We start from the raw sequence: 17,082 nt of genomic DNA on the forward strand, positions 1-17,082 counted from the left end.
CTGTCCAAAGTGACAAATGTGTCACTTGTCAAAAAAAAGACAGTCATGGTTGCGGTTGAACTATTGATGGGTCTGATGTTCAGGGACTAGCCAGTGAGGACAATTCTACCAAACAGTTTCTTTCAACTATAAAATACTAAACAGGTTTATTCTCGAGTCCAACCTTTCTGAAAGGTCCAGGTAAGGAGGACGCTTCATGGACTTATTGAACTACAGTCCAAAGATTTGCATTTATAATAACTGTTTTCACTATAACAACCAAGTACCGTATTTTTTACCGCTGCAGACGTAGAGACCAGGTTCAATTCAAAGAAACCAAACACCCAGTAAAAGAGAAAAAGCTCTGATGACCCAGTGAAACCCACCTGCTCTTAGACACTAATTTCAACTGCCCCCGAAAACATGAGCCATCTCAGCATTCACACTCCACATCAGCAACTCCGACTCTTCTCATCACCACAGACCTTAAGGACCTGGCACTGTCTTCTTCTCAACCGTTTTATGAACAGCTGTTTCTGTCAGAGAGCCAGCAGCACAGCTTTACTGGGTGTGTAATAAGGTGACGATTGAAAAGTTCAATCTGAGCTGTGTTCTACAAACTGGGAGGCGATCAAGGCGATCAAGGAGGCTCCTGTCAGGCTTGAGTTATTAAAACTTTCTCTCCACAACACTAAGATCATTCACAATCCTCTTGCGTGCCTGCATGTTCGCTCGCTCGCTCATCAGCCTGAAATCAGCACAGGGCCAAAAGTGGGAAGTGATCTGAAATCATTTCTGAAGCCACAGTCATGGTTCTGATTTTCTCCTGGGTGCTGATTTGCGGCTCTGCTCAACTTCATGGAGGCTACGAGACATATGGAGCCGTGTGAACTCCTGACAGCAGGTTACACACACATGCATCATAAATCCAAGTGGACCGGATTGTCCGCTCTTCAGTGAGAGAGACGGGATGAGAGGAACATGTCTGCAGCCTCAACATTCCCATCATCACCTCAACAAGGGGGGAATATTCAAAATATGGAGATCTACACTGATAAATAGAATCGTGTGTAAGAACCCTTAATCAGATCATCCACCCAGCAGCCTTTACAATGTCTGATAACTGACCTGATCGGCAGGACGACTTTGTGTTTGATTACAGCCGGCTATTTAAAGTTAGTGGTTATACCTTAAAGAATATATTCACTATGAAAAAAGAACTACAAACTTTTATTTCCTTATGTTTTGGATTCTTGGAGAAATTTTTTGGCATCTGTCTTGAGTGACGGCCATATTTCATTCCTGTGACGGTTGAATCTCCCACACGTTGCAATCAGGTGGTTAAAAAGTCTGAATAAGAGTTGTTGAAGGTTTGATTTTAAATTTAAATGTGGACCTGCTGCTTGCACAACGTTCAACTGAAAATGCTTTTCTTTCACAAAAGCTTCATGTTCAGATGGCAATGTTTTTTTCCGCTTGTTTTGAAAACATGGCCGCCTCATCTGTCTCTGGGCATAAATGCCCAAACATGCGTCCTGTTTGTATGTAAACTGGTACGTGTCATGGTTAGCTGTTAATGAGTACATCCAGTAGGGGGCAGTGCACATTGTTAGTTTCATGTGGGACAATGTTTCTAATCCAAACATTCATGAAACTAACTAAAGATGTTGCAATACTGCAGAGTAGGACTAGGTGATAAACCGAAAATGATCAATCACAGTTTCTATGCATTCTAAATAGGTAGATCTATATCTTTAATGTAGCTCTATGATCCCCCCTCCCTCGCTGAATCACATGGCGCCAACAACTGGCCAATCGAAAAAAGAAAACAGCAGGCATATCAGGAATCACTGTTTTATTCAGACCGAGTATTTCAGATAATAAATGTTATGAAGTAGATAACGGCTTTAGAAGCGATGAAAGCAACTCCTCTTTGATCGTCCAATTCATCCATACTTGTAATCAGCAGGCAGAGTCATGCTAGCTGCAGCGATCCGCGCCTCCATCGCTGGCAGAGCGACACATGGCGACCCGCTGTCCGCCGGGGCTCGACGTGAAAACGCATTTTACACACTAAATATGTAACTTTTTTCACGAGAATTAGGTTAGATAGGCTTTTTTTCATATAACTGTGGAGAAATCTGGTGTTTTCAGTTGCAGTACATACCTGTGCCCTCGCTGATAATTTGTTCATGCGCCAGTCTCTTGACAACTTGAATTTTCAAGTAATCACTTTGTAATATCCATATTTAAAATTTGTTCATAAGAGGTTGTATTTTTAATACTTTGTGTTTGCAGGAAATTTAAGTTATTTTAGATACTTTTAAATGGATTCAGTCGTTCTGATTTCAAGTAATCTGTGCTTATCAGCTTTTCAATAAATCTTACCAACTAAAAGTACTTAATTTGTATTTTCTTCATTTATTTACAGTCCTTTACGGTCCTTTAAAGTGGCAATAAATAGGTCCAGGGGAGTCATACTATCAATATAACTGCCACATCTAGTGGCCAAACATTTTTCTGCGCAGTCGAGTAGTTATCGTCCATTTATTGTTATCGAGGTGAACTGCTCAACCTGGCGAGTATTATCGTTGTCGCCTGCCTTCTTTCATGTCATCATCTTTCCACTCAACAACCAACACAGCAGATCTCTGCCGCTAACACACATTAGTCTCGTCTCTTTTTAACTGGGACATACTTTCCAATTACAGCTCCAGTGACTCTGCATTTCTGCTCCAGCTGCGCGTGGTTTACTTTTTCATTAGTGGTGCAATTACATGCTACACACCACACCGAGTCTTTTCTCGAGGCCTCCTGTGACCATACAGTTAGTCTGGACAGCGCTTCTCAGGGTCGCAGCCACCTCTCATTTTAAAGCACAGGAGTTTACAGAAAGTGAGAACATGTACTGACTACAGACTACTGCTGATTACCAAATATATACTTCGTAATGAGCTAATATGTAACATTAAACACATTACTGAGTACACACTCAAATACTCTAACACAATGATTACTTTTACATTCTTTTCACTACTGTTTTCCACAAACTATCAACTACAAATGGTATACATAGAACAACATGCTACTGAATACATAATAATGCTAAATGGATTTCACTTATATTGTGCTTTTCCACTGCTTGAGCTTTATGCTGTTAATCACATTCACACACATATTGGCACACCAACAGAGGCAGCTGCCATGAAAGACACTCACTCCATCTATTGGGGGCATTTTGGGGTTCAGTGTCTTGCTCAAGGACACTTTGACATGTAGACAGTGGGAAATGGGAAATGAACCTGCAACATTCCAATTGAGACAACCAGTGTACCAACCAAGCTACAGCTGGTCACATTCACACAGCCACATACCAATGGCGACGGTCTGGTTCAGTTTTGTGTTAAAAATCAGAAATACACAAAAGATAAGTATTCAGGATTTTCCCAGAAAAATAAACGGCGACAGAGCTAAATGGCTTCTCTTCATTTTGGCAGTTAAATATGTTTTATGGCTTCCGAATGAATTTCATTTGGTGGAAAGTGGGTAAAATCTGCAGTCTTGGGAGAAGAGGCTGCAGATGTCTGTGCTAGACCACAGGATGCAGTTTGGTGTGCAGTCATGGAAAAGGTCAAGCAGGAATCCTTACCTGAAAATCACTGAAAATTAGCATGGCACCACATTGCTCATTAGAAGAAACCAGGACAATGTTCTTGTTGTTTAAAATAATTACCTGAAGCCACACGTGAACTCAGGGAACAATGGAGGCTTTTCCACACCGTGAGCAGAATGAAAGATGAAGAAAAATAATGAAATTGTGGAAAGCTGAACCAGGCAGGGAGGGATGAGCTTGACCGGGTCAGCTAAGGTTGCTGCTGGTATAAGCAGCATGTCGGAGTGGGAGTTGGGGCAAGGCGGAGGGGGCTTTGACAGTGTATGGTTACCTCAAACAAAACGCTTCTATCTGAACTGCTCTTTGAAGGATCCCAGACTTGAACATGAAATAAGTTACTGTACCATATATCTGCTGCACTAGAGCATCAATATAGCATTAGCAGTGGTGTTTCTAGATGTAAATACTTGGTGGGGCAAGATTTTATTTTAGGTCTAGTGACATCACTGAATTCCAAAATAAAGTGGGTGCATAACTTTTTAGCCACAACATTATAACAACCATATACGAGCTGATACAGTAAAAATGTTGAGCTATAGAGATAGCCGATCGAAAACATACAAATAAAATCAATAAAAAAAAAAAAAAAAAGAATGAATGATAGGAATCGACCTAGGTCATGCCGTTTCAAAGATGGAAGCTCAACCACTCGACCACCGGTGAAGCTACAAATTTATGAGATTCTTAGAAACTGTTGATCACCACGTCACTCAGTTTACCACTAGATACCTTCAGTTTCTTCACTGAATTAAGAGTTTCAAACTCGTACTCATAAATAATTGACCTAATTAATTATGATTCTTAACTGTTAGCTCTCGCTGCTCACAAGCTGGTATTTGTGACAACTCGCTCCGGTTCTGTGAAGCAGAGCCTCAATCAGCGCCAGCTCATCAGCTCTGAGCTTCTAAATGACGTTGTTGGCGAGGCTTTGGGCTTCAAGCCGCACGAGGCATCAAAATCACGTGATCTGAATAAACAGAGCCACAGCCTGATCATGCACACTTATACAGTACGCTACTGCATGCAATACACACTGCATGGTGAGAGAGGGGCGAGCCCCACTAATGCACCTTCGGTGTGGATCAGGAGAAAACAGCCTGAAACAGCAAGAGGAGACTAATAACCAGGGAGTACAGTCTTCACACAGTAATTATGTGCTATATAAGAGGAAGTTTTATTCACAGACAAGAAAATATTGTAGATAATCTTAAAGAAAGAATAGCATACTTTGCATGCAGTCCTTTCTGATGACACCAGGTGGGGCTCAGCCCCATCTGGCCCTAATGACCATTACCCCCTGAGCATTAGCAGGTCATGATGTCTTGATTTATCTCATAGTGGCACCCTCAGTTCACCCACAGTGAATGTCAATGTGCCTTTGTGGGGTTTTCTTTTGATCTTCTTCAATAGTCCAAAGGTAATGCTCTTTTTTGTTTTTGTTCATCTACTGTCATCTCTCAAAGTCTACAATAAATCATGTACGATTACACAAATTAGACGAGGCTAGAATAGTTTGATCTGAGCTGACAATAAAAAACTCTTTGTGAGGACAAATCCTGCCACGATGTCCAAGAATTTTCAGTTACCCCAGATTAATACAATATTATTAGCACAACACAGACAAGAAACTCTGACATTTGTGTCTGCTCTCTCCGCTAACTCATCTTATTATTGTTAGTGTAGGGAAACTGAGAACTTATTGATCTTAATATCCATTTCTCACCAGGGATCAGAACAACTGCTAAGCCACTTAAAAGCTATTGATTGCGGCTTCAGGAGCTGAGGCCGATGAACCTCATTTACAGCAGGCTGGAACAAACACTGCGGCCCCACAGCCAGAGAGTCGAGGGTGAAGCAGGCAGACGTGACATTGGAAATAAGTCATTAGTGTACATGTAAGATGCAGGAGCAGTCTCGGGGTCAGCTCAGGGTCAATGCAATTTATCGTTTTGTAGTTTTATTAGCTTGAATCCCATGGCTGAGCGCTGCAGCCTCAGCTTTATGATGGCCTCACTATAATAACATGAATTCCGAGTACACTAACGATTCATCAATACATTGATTGGCTGACTAACAATTAAACTGATGTCTCTCTTTCGTTCTTCTCAAATATTAATGCTGACTTCCATCTCCTCACTAGACAAAAGTGTACAATTTATCCTTCTGATCCATTACATCACATGTGTCAAACTCAAGGCCTGCGGGCCAAATGTGGCCCGCCACGTTATTTGATGTGGCCCGCGAGGGCTTAAAGGTCTGATTGTCTTAAAATGAATACCACATTGTGCCCAATAGACGCGCAGTGCACAAGTGCAAGCCTTGGGGTGCGCGTCTATTAGGAACATGTGAGCGCAGGTTCAAACATTCTATAAAATACCATAATTACATGTGCCTTTGTTGACACGGAAGTAGTTCTGCACTTGTGCATGTCCAGATTAAGATGTTCCCAGCGCCGACCTGTGTTCCACCCGATGGAGGACAACCCCCTGTGAGAAACCGCACATGGCGGCGAACACGCACGCGCTGCGTTGAGGCACGGGCACGGAGGGACGAGGGCCCAACAAGGTGCGCTGTGCGGCGGGTTGGGAGGGGGACGTAGTCCAGCTGCAGTGCAAGTCCCGGGCAGAGCGGTGTTAACATCCATCCATCCATTTTCTCCTGCTTATCTGTTTCCGGGTTGTGGAGGTGGCAGTCGCACTGTCACCCAGATCACATTGCACCGATTAAGAACGTTTCCTGAGGGGGTGGTGAGCCCACGGGAAGCGGTGTTAACAATTAAGAAAGAAAAGCTTAACAAAATTAAATTGAGTGTTGTTTATGCACTTTTGCACCGACTGCAAAATATCATTTTATCAAGTAGTGAGCTTTGTTTCTTCCAGTTCGCCACATCCTTGTAAAACTGCATTGACCATAAACTACATTTCCCACAATGCATGCCAATTCTATTATTTTTATAATGCTAAAGATATTGCAGTTTTGCTACAATTTGGTACATTTACAATTTGTGTATGATTGTTCATTAATGTGTGTTGTCCTGATCAAATGAATGAATAAATAAACATTATATTACCCGTGAAGATTACAGTGTATAAACGTCAATGCGTAGTTTTCTCTGGCCCCCTCCCAAACCTCATCAGTGACGAGATGTTTAGCCGCACGTCATCTTTTAACCGCTGGCTGTCAGGGTGGTGTCCCAGTCACCAACCATAGCTAACTTAGTCAAACATCCCATAGAGACTGTGTCTATCCCTCGGACCACCACAAGTATAAAACTATCCAAACCTAGGAAAACAACTTCTAATGACTACAAAAACTTAATCCGTATCAAGTGTGAAACTAGACAAAATCAAGACAAAAAAATTAAATGTGGTTTCCTAAACATTAGATCTTTATCATCCAAAGCTCTTCTAGTCAATGATCTGATAACCGAACACAACATTGATCTCTTTGGATGAACAGAAACCTGGCTACGTAAAGATGAGTATGTTAGTCTAAATGAAGCCTCCCCTCCAAGTCATACTAACACTCAAATAGCTCGTGAAAGTGGTCGAGGAGGGGGCGTGGCAGCCATCTATAACTCTCAGTTACTAATTAATATTAACCCAAAATCCAACTTTAGTTCTTTTGAGAGTCTGAGCATGACCATGCGACACCCGTCAAATAAAATAGTAAATTCTGTAGAATTTGTAATCATTTATCATCCTCCTGGACCTTATTCAACTTTTTTAACTAAATTCTCAGATTTTTTGTCAGATCTAGCCCTGACTAAAGATAAGGTTATCATGGTAGGAGACTTCAATGTTCATGTTGACGTAGAAAATGATAGTTTCAGTGCCAGCTTTAAATCTACACTTGACTCTCTAGGTTTCTCTCAGGTAGTAGACGGGCCTACCCATAAACATCTACACACCTTAGACCTTATTCTAACTTATGGTTTGAATATAGAGCTAAATAGTTATAAACCTCTGGCTAAAGCCGTGTTAACCAGGTCTCTCTCTGATAACATAGTAACTAAATTCAAGGAAAGAATTCCCTCTGCTATAGAATCAGTAGTGAATCTTCCTGACCCGTATACTGTTGCTAGCTCAGACATTGAATACCTAACAAACAGTCTGACAGATATGCTAAAAACAACGCTAGACGACATAGCTCCTCAAAAAATGAAAATGAAAAAACAGGAAAAGTCATCCCCAACTCATCAACCCGCGAGCTTAAACAACGCTCCCGTAGATTAGAAAGAACTTGGCGTTCAACAAAAACAGACATAGATTATATAGCCTGGATCGATAGCTTCAAAACTTATAAGAAAGCTCTGAGTAGAAGTAGAACTAATTACTACTCATCCTTAATAGAGGAAAACAAAAACAACCCTCGGTTTCTTTTCAGTACTGTAGCCAAACTGACCAAGAACCAAATTAGCGTCGAGCCCACCATTCCTATCAATATATGTAGTGAGGACTTCATGAAGTTCTTTCAAAATAAAATTACAACGCTTAGGGATAACATCCATCAAACCCTACCGTCCGTTAGCCCCATAACAGAGGAACTGGTTAAACCTAACAGTCATCTGGAATGCTTTCAGCAAATACAACTAGTCGAACTAAATTCCCTTATTTCTTCTGCGAAACCAACTACTAGCCTGTTGGACTCAATTCCTACTAGAATTCTGAAAGAGGCACTGCCACTAATCAATAATTCTATACTCGCAATTATTAACCAGTCTCTAACAACAGGCTATGTGCCACAATCCTTTAAACTAGCAGTTATTAAACCTCTCATTAAAAAGCCAAACTTAGACACAAGCCTTCTCTCAAACTACAGGCCGATCTCCAACCTTCCTTTCCTGTCAAAGGTTCTGGAGAAAGTAGTCGCTAAACAACTCCAGGATTATCTGCACGAGAATAATCTGTTAGAGGACTTTCAGTCCGGCTTCAGAATGAACCACAGTACAGAGACTGCACTGCTAAAAGTTACTAATGACCTTCTAATGGCCTCAGATAGAGGTCTTCTATCTGTTTTAGTTCTTCTGGACCTTAGTGCCGCATTTGATACTGTCGATCATAATATACTTTTAAGGAGATTAGAAGATGCCGTCGGCATTAAAAACTTAGCCTTAAACTGGTTTAAATCATATTTATCTGACCGGTTTCAATTTGTTCATGTAAATAACAAATCTTCAATGCATGAACGGGTCCTGTGTGGAGTACCACAAGGCTCCGTCCTCGGACCGATATTGTTTAATCTCTATAGGTTACCACTCGGAAATATTATTAGGAAACACAACATTAACTTTCATTGTTATGCAGATGATACTCAGCTATATTTATCAATTAAAGCCAATCAGGCCGACCAACTTGTTAAACTAGAGTCCCGCCTCAGGGACGTTAAGTCCTGGATGTCTATCAACTTCTTAATGCTCAACACATCCAAGACTGAGGTTATAATCCTAGGTCCTAAAAAGCTCAGGGATAACTTTTCAGATAGTCTGATTACCTTAGATAATATTACCTTAACCTCTAACAGTGATATTAGGAACCTGGGTGTTATTTTTGATCAGGATCTGTCCCTTAACATGTCTCCAGGACAGCCTTCTTCCATCTAAGGAATATTGCAAAAATTAGAAACTTCTTGTCCTTCAAAGATGCAGAAAAAATTATTCATGCCTTTGTGACTTCAAGATTAGATTATTGTAACTCCCTAATGTCAGGCTGTCCAAACTCCTCTGTTAGGATCTTACAGCTAGTGCAGAACGCTGCTGCACGTTTACTAACCAGAACTAGAAGAAGAGAGCACATCTCCCCAGTCTTAGCATCCTTACACTGGCTTCCAATTAAATCTAGAATAGAATTCAAGATCCTTCTGATCACATATAAAACTCTTCATCAGAAGGCTCCGTCCTATATCGAGAAACTTCTAGAAGTGTATCACCCTCCACGAGCCCTTCGCTCTGAGGATGCAGGACTGTTGGTAATCCCTAAAGTCCATAAAAGTAAAACAGGAGGCAGGAGTTTCAGCCATATGGCTCCTTTACTCTGGAATCAACTACCAGCCTCGGTCCGAAGGGCCGACACCATTAGTTTATTTAAGAGTAGACTAAAAACCTTCCTCTTTGATAAAGCTTATCATTAGGAATAAAATAGGACCACTAAGTTGAGCTGCTATAGGCCTAGACTGCTGAGGGGATTTTCTCTCTCCCGTTAAAGGGAGTAACTCTACATTTGGAGGTTCTGTTTCTTGTCTTTCTTTCTTTCTCTCTGTGTTACAACATTACTGTAGCCACCAGATACTGCCGCCGTCTGTTTTTCTCCCTGACAGGAGGGGAGCAGGATCCAGGGGATCAGACCCAAGACTCCCAGAGTGGAGTTACCACAGTCCTACTACCCGACCCCACCACAGCACCGGGACCCCACCGCAACGGCACGGCCCTTAAACTCCAGACTGAGATTGGTTCATCATCAGACCAACGCTCATCATAGACTTTTCTTAGTATTTGTACTTATCTGGCCTGTCTGCCACTCTCTCTCTCCCTCTTCTATTCCTCTCCCTCCCTCTCCTATCCCATGTACTTCTCCCCCCAACCGGTCAAGGCGGATGGCCGCCCTTCCAGAGTCTAGGGTCCGCCCCACGGTTTCTTCCTGAAGAGGGAGTTCTTATGAACTTCTCTCCATGCGAGGGAGTTTTTCCTGGCCACTGTTGCTTGTTACATCTGCTTGCTTTGGAAAGGTTTAGTTGGATTCTGTTGTACTCTATCATTGTAAGAGCGCTTTGAGATGTTTGTTGATGTGATTTAGCGCTTTACAAATAAAATTGAATTGAAATGAATTGAATGCAATTTTCAACAAGTAGAATTGAGAAATACAAATGACCCAAAAATGTCCAGGAATATAAAAATATATGCAGATGAAAGGCTGTTTCATGAACAATGGGAAGGTGAATGGATTGCCCAAGGACACTTCGGCATGTAGGCAGGCAGAGATGGGAATCAAACATGCAACTTTCCAATTGGGAGACGACCGCTCTACCAACCGATCTATGCCATTAGTAATGGCATTACATTATATTTGGTTACAATTAGTTACATTTATACTGTCTTAGTTACATTTGGCCCTTTGAGGGCAGCCGTTATGCTGATGTGGCCCTCTGTGAAAATGAGTTTGACACTCCTGCATTACATGATCTGCAATGGAAAAATTCCTTTGTTACCTTCTCAAGTGATCGTTCTTCATGTAGGTGCAAGTAGCAAACATGACCATTGATATCCAAACTGGGCTGATATCAAAACCTGAGGATACCAGAGGAGAATGGACAAGCTGGTGGGAGATGATAGAAAAACAATAGGAACTAATCTCTGGTTCCAACCTGCAGTGAGCAGAAGCTTCTACAACAGCTAATAAGACCACACAGGGCGTCCCGGCAGGAAACTGACGCTACACTTCACACTGGACCACCAGAACTGGAGCAGAGAAAGTCTGATGACTCTCCACAAGAACACGACCTTCACATTATGGATGCTCAGACCACAAATCTGCAGCTACTGTGACAAGTTATGTCAATATGGACCCCAACCTCTGAGGAACGTTTCAGAACATTCTTTAATCTATAACACCAAGATTGAAGGAGGAGGTCCAACCTCTTCTCCCTTACAATACATTCATTCCTCTCTTTCACATACAGTATAACAGAACATTGTTACTGATATAATTAACTGTATTTATTTATCATCTGCATGAGTTAAGACACATTTCTTACTTAATTACTGCGTTGACCGATATTATGAAGCAGGACAGCTAAAAGTTCACAGTTAAATGAATATACCGACACCATGTACCACCAAGACAAAGTAGGAGAAAATCTCAGATGATTCTTAGCTATTTGAGTGAAAACGATACAAAGCAGTTTTGGTGAAATATGCATCGGCCGTGTTCACTACCGCGACCACACTGCTTCCGAGGATTACTTTTAATCGAGATGGTACTTCACTCACACTAAAAACAAGGTCAAGCTTCCTTCATCACTCATGTCTCCCTCTCAGTCAGCCACTCAACACGGCCTGCAAGGCCCGGTGGCAAAACTGGGCCTGAAGAGGAGACGGGACGCAGGGGTAAATGTTTGGATGGGGCTTGGCCAGAGAGCATTTACACATGTGGCAGGCCGAGGGCTACCTGCCAGATGTCTTATGCAATGCAGGGGAGGATTTGAAGGGTGCTTGCACTCAGGGAGCACGGCCTCGGTTCCTGTGAACCTCGAAAATATTTCGAGTGGCAAGAGAAGAATTTAAAGAGACAGTCTTGGGACAAATGAATGAAGCAGAGAGAAAGCGAACTGGAAGGACCGGGAAAACAGAAGGAAAATGGAGTGAGAGAAAAGAAAGGCAGAGCTGAGGAGATCAATAAGAGCAAAGTCCAAACAGTGAGTTCTTACATAAGCACTGAGCTTGCCAGTAAGATTCCCTTGGAAACCCATCCAGCAACAAAAACACAGCTACAACACTTTGTTTGTACAGTACATCCCCATTTAAAACTTTTTTGTTAAAATGATTTATTGTTGCTTTTCATGTCTAATTCATTAAAATGAGTTGACCCAGAATATCAGTCATTACGAGGATTTTAACATACAAGTATATGTGGGCCAATACATAATAAAAAATAAACAGGTCATTAGAAGTGCCGATTTGTATTTGTTTTAGATGATATTTCACACTTGGGTTCTATTTACACAATGTTTCAAGTGAAAAAGTGCAGAAAAACTATGTTTTTACTTGTTGTGTAAATGAGGTTGAGAGTGGCTGGAACTCAGCTCTCCTCTGTAGGAGGAAACAAACAGATCCCAGGCCTGCAGCTGCAATGAAGCAGGGGAATGTCGTCAGGAGAAATCTGACAATCGGACTCAAACACGCTGTCAACAAGACATGCAGCTCTGTGGACAGAAGGTGGAAACAGTTGAACTCAGAAAGTATCAACATGGTGAGAAGTGGAGCGAAGCAGATTTAGTATCTAAAGAGCACATATAGTGTAGATTGTTTAAAAATCTCAAGCAACCTATAAGTCTGCTAAGCTGTTGGCACTCAGGTGACTTTGAGTCAATGAATTCCAGTGTCTCATACTTAATCTTATCCAGGAAATTGTTTTAATTGTAGTAAAGGGCGGCTTCCTGATGTTTCCACTGTGCATTTTCTCCGAATGCGTAATGTACATCTTGTTTAATCAAGAGTTTCAGTTTCAAATACTCTCTACTAAATGATTGTCCATTATTGTCAACTTGATAGGATAGGTGAAGTCTAACTGGAGACAAAATATTGAGGAGTCGTCAACCAAAAACAGACAGACCTGATTTACCTTCTCAAAACTTGTGTGTATGTTGAAATCCAATTGTGCCTTACAGAATTTACTCAGTCAGGTCTGACAAAAATCTGGACCATTTCCAAATTTGTTTATGATACTGAAGAAAAATATAAATGCAACACTTTTGTTTTTGCTCCCATTTTTCATGAGCTGAACTCAAAGATCTAAAACCTTTCTATATACACAAAAGATCTGTTTCTCTCAAATATTGTTCACAAATCTGTCTAAATCTGTGTTAGTGAGCACTTCTCCTTTGCCAAGATAATCCATCCCACCTCCCAGGTGTGGCATATCAAGATGCTGATTAGACAGCATGAATATTGCACAGGTGTGCCTTATGGTGGCCACAATAAAAGGCCACTCTGAAATGTGCAGTTTGATCACACAGCACAATGCCACAGATGTTGCAAGTTTTGAGGGAGCGTGCAATTGGCATGCTGACTTCAGGAATGTCCACCAGAGCTGTTGTCCGTGAATTGAATGTTCATTTCTCTACCATGTCTCCAAAGGCGTTTCAGAGAATTTGGCAGTGCATCCAACCGGCCTCACAACCGCAGACCACATGTAACCACACCAGCCCAGGACCTCCACATCCAGCATGTTCATCTCCATGATTGTCTGAGACCAGCCACCCAGACAGCTGCTGCAACAATCGGTTTGCATAAACAAAGAATTTCTGCATAAACTGTGAGAAACCGTCTCAGGGAAGCTCATCTGCATGCTCGTTGTCCTCATCGGGTGTCGACCTGACTGCAGTTCATCATCGTAACCGACTTGAGTGAGCAAATGCTCACATTGGATGGTGTCTGGCACGTTGGAGAGGCGTTCTATTCATGGATGAATCCCAGTTTTCACTGTTCAGGGCGGATGGCAAACAAAGTGTGTGGCGTAGTGTGGGTGAGCGGTTTGTTGATGTCAACATTGTAGATCGAGTGGCCCAGGGTGGCGGTGGGGTTATGGTATGGGCAGGCGTATGTTATGGACAACAAACACAGGTGCATTTTATTGATGGCATTTTGAATGCACAGAGATGCCGTGACGAGATCATGAGGCCCATTGTTGTACCATTCATCCACGACCATCCTCTCATGTTGCAGCATGATAATGCATGGCCCCATGTTGAAGGATCTGTACACAATTCCTGGAAGCTCAAAACATCGGCGCATTGAGCATGTTTGGGAAGCTCTGGATCGGCGTACACGACAGCATGTTCCAGTCCATACAATATATGAAAATATATCTGTAAATACCACCTGGGACCAGAAGATGTCTCTGTCTGACAACAGAAAGCTGCTACAGCAGAAAAGCCTCTGTTACTGCTGGATTTGACTAAAAAGCAAGAAAAATGTTTTCCAAAAAGAAAAACGTCTGGAACACTTACATCTGGACAGTCGTTCTGATACAGCAGAGACTTCTAGATGATTTTTCATGATAAAATTTTTGACAGATGCGTTTCAAACTTAATCTTGTGCAACTTATCGTTGGGAGACTGAAGTACGTACATACATAAATGTTATTTTATTGATGTTTAGTGATTATTTTGCAGTGAACTCCCTGTCAAATTCCCCATGTTTTTCCTATCATGTTTATGGTGGTAACTTCGGTATGGTGGTAAAAAAAGAAAGAAGAAGTTAAACAACACTACCGGAGTCAGATGATGAGGCCCACAGCTTTTCCTCTCATGCCAGCAGCCTCTTTGAACTTCCCTGTTTTGCATGCAGGAAGCATCCATGTTTCCTAAGCCAAGGTGACTGTACTCTGATCATCACGCTGATTTACTGCAAAGGAGTTGCACTTTGTTAGAACAGTGAGTAAGTTCTCCTTGAACTGCCATGTCTGGCCACCTTCACTTTGTGGTAGATGGTTTTCATGTATTCAAATGGCAGACCAGATGGCTGTCCTGACGCACAGAGATAGGATTTGCTTTCAAAGAGGTGCCCGACATTTCAGGAAGCACAATTCTTTGTGCTGATCTTACAAAAAGTCATTATGGCATTAGAAACAGTTCACTTTTACGCAATAGAGCCACAGATCAGCAGCACCCTTTTGCAATGACTGAGGGGCAGATGCAGTAAGTTCCATGTCCAGCCCAAACTCAATCTGTGTGCACAGGCACTTTCTTTGTGGTCCAAAGTCCACTGCTTCACCTTTCTACAAAACCACCTTGACTTCCTCCAGTGAGCCTGGCCTGTTTTAATAAAGTCCATTAGGCTTCGAAGATAAAGCCTCCACATTGATGCTACGCACACCTCAAACAGCCTTGAAGGTTCCAGTATACTATTGTGTCTACAATACGTGTAGCTAAGTGCGTAGTGTCGATCTACACATTGTGCTATGTGTACTGTAGACCGTGGAACTGAGCTCGTTGTGTGCCACCACATGCCCCAGCTTGCTTTTAATAAGTCTATCAGTCCTACTTTCATCATGTTTAGTAATTAGAATCGCTGGTGTGTGAGCCCCAAAACTCTTTAGCACACATGAATAAAACAGTAGCGACAAGTGAGGAGGCTATTTAAACAAGCAATTACGTGCCTTACTAGACAAAAGCATACATGCTGAAGATATGAAGTTTTAATAAAGGATTATATGTAAATTCAGGGCTGTGATAATCTATAAAGTACAGAAAGAGGCTTGCGCTTGCTTCATTGTCCACAGTTTCTGTCTTGGTGCGCTTTTTTTTCTCCAACAAAGTTCCCTCGTCCTAAAGTCTTGAAATGTTTTCCATTGGAGTCATGACGCTCTCAACAATGTGACAAATTGCAGCAACTTCACTCTCTTTGCATTCCCGTTTCCCCTCACACTGATGGAAAAACAGATCCGACGAAGCACCGGCAGGATGACATTCAACATTTCCACAGAGTGAAACTCAAACTCTAAATTACTCCCCCACTGAATTACATACCAGCCAAGGAGCAAAGCAGATCTCCAAGCTCCAAATGATATGAAAGACCTTTAAGAATGAAAACACAATAAGAACACATTATGATGTGGCTGTTGGATCCCTTTCACAGAATAAGCATTTTCTCAGCTGCAGATGTGGCGACATGGTTCTGGTGTGATGGCATGAAGCTACTGACACAAGAACAGGCTGGAAATAAAGTGTTGATGTTTTTCATCACAACGAGTCAAAACTGCTGGCAACATTCATGACTGTAGTTAGTGATTACACCATCACACCGACACAAGTACAGTTGAAGCAGTAAAACCAACTATGTGTGCCAATGAGAAGCAGACAACATAACTAACAACCACCTCCTCTGTGTATTTCTGTCATGGTGTCATACGCAAGGAATCATTTACTAAGGCCCCGTTCACATGACAATGTTTCAAGTGAAAACTAATCGTTTTTGGTTTTTGATTTACAAAAGTTTACATGGCAACATTCCGAAAAAGATGTCTGAATTGACCTAATTTAAGACAGTATTGGTTGAATCAGAAGGCTGCGAGAGTGAAAAGTGAAATAATGTGCAGTAAAGCAGTTACAAAGAACATGGCTCAACAACTAGCCTGAAGAACAGCTGAATTGTAGGTAATGTAGGCTATGTGTCATGTATGATGACAATCATAACTAATCATGAACTCCTTGGTTATTTTTTTTAATATTTTCATGCTGTTTATTTTGACATGCTAAATACAGTATGTTCCTTACTTAATATATAATGTTTGCCTAAAAAATGGTGGGATATGATAAAGTCAAATGGATTTTATATCTGAGGGTCGTAGAAATAAAGGACTTAAAGCCCTTAAATAGTGGGGAATAGTGTCAGTTGGGTCATGTTGCTAATATGTGGGCAACAAAACAATTTCTGTTGACTTGCAGCTGAACACTAAAAAAAAAGGAGAAAGACACAAACTTTCAGGATGCAGTTGATGCATTTCTTTGGGAAAGCTCTCACTTATTCACATGAGATGAAATTTGACAAATGGACATCCAGAACTCTGTCTACACACTTTTGGTGATATAAAACAAGTAGAGTGCAGACGTGTGGAGGAGCTACACTTAGCATGTCATTGGCTCCATGAAACTTTAATATCCATGTTGTGTTCGGATATGGGTGGGATATGATTACATTCACAGATATGATTAAT

At 41.6% G+C, this 17,082-nt stretch overlaps 1 protein-coding gene across 2 annotated transcripts in view; it reads right to left on the minus strand.

Annotated features, from left to right (window-relative positions):
- Positions 1–17,082, minus strand: part of tpst1 (tyrosylprotein sulfotransferase 1) — a 78,573-nt gene that overhangs the window by 5,111 nt on the left and 56,380 nt on the right. The gene's annotated exons all lie outside the window — the stretch shown is intronic.

Source organism: Lipophrys pholis (genome assembly GCF_963383615.2).
Source record: "Lipophrys pholis genome assembly, chromosome: 3".
NCBI classification, from domain to species: Eukaryota; Metazoa; Chordata; class Actinopteri; order Blenniiformes; family Blenniidae; genus Lipophrys; species Lipophrys pholis.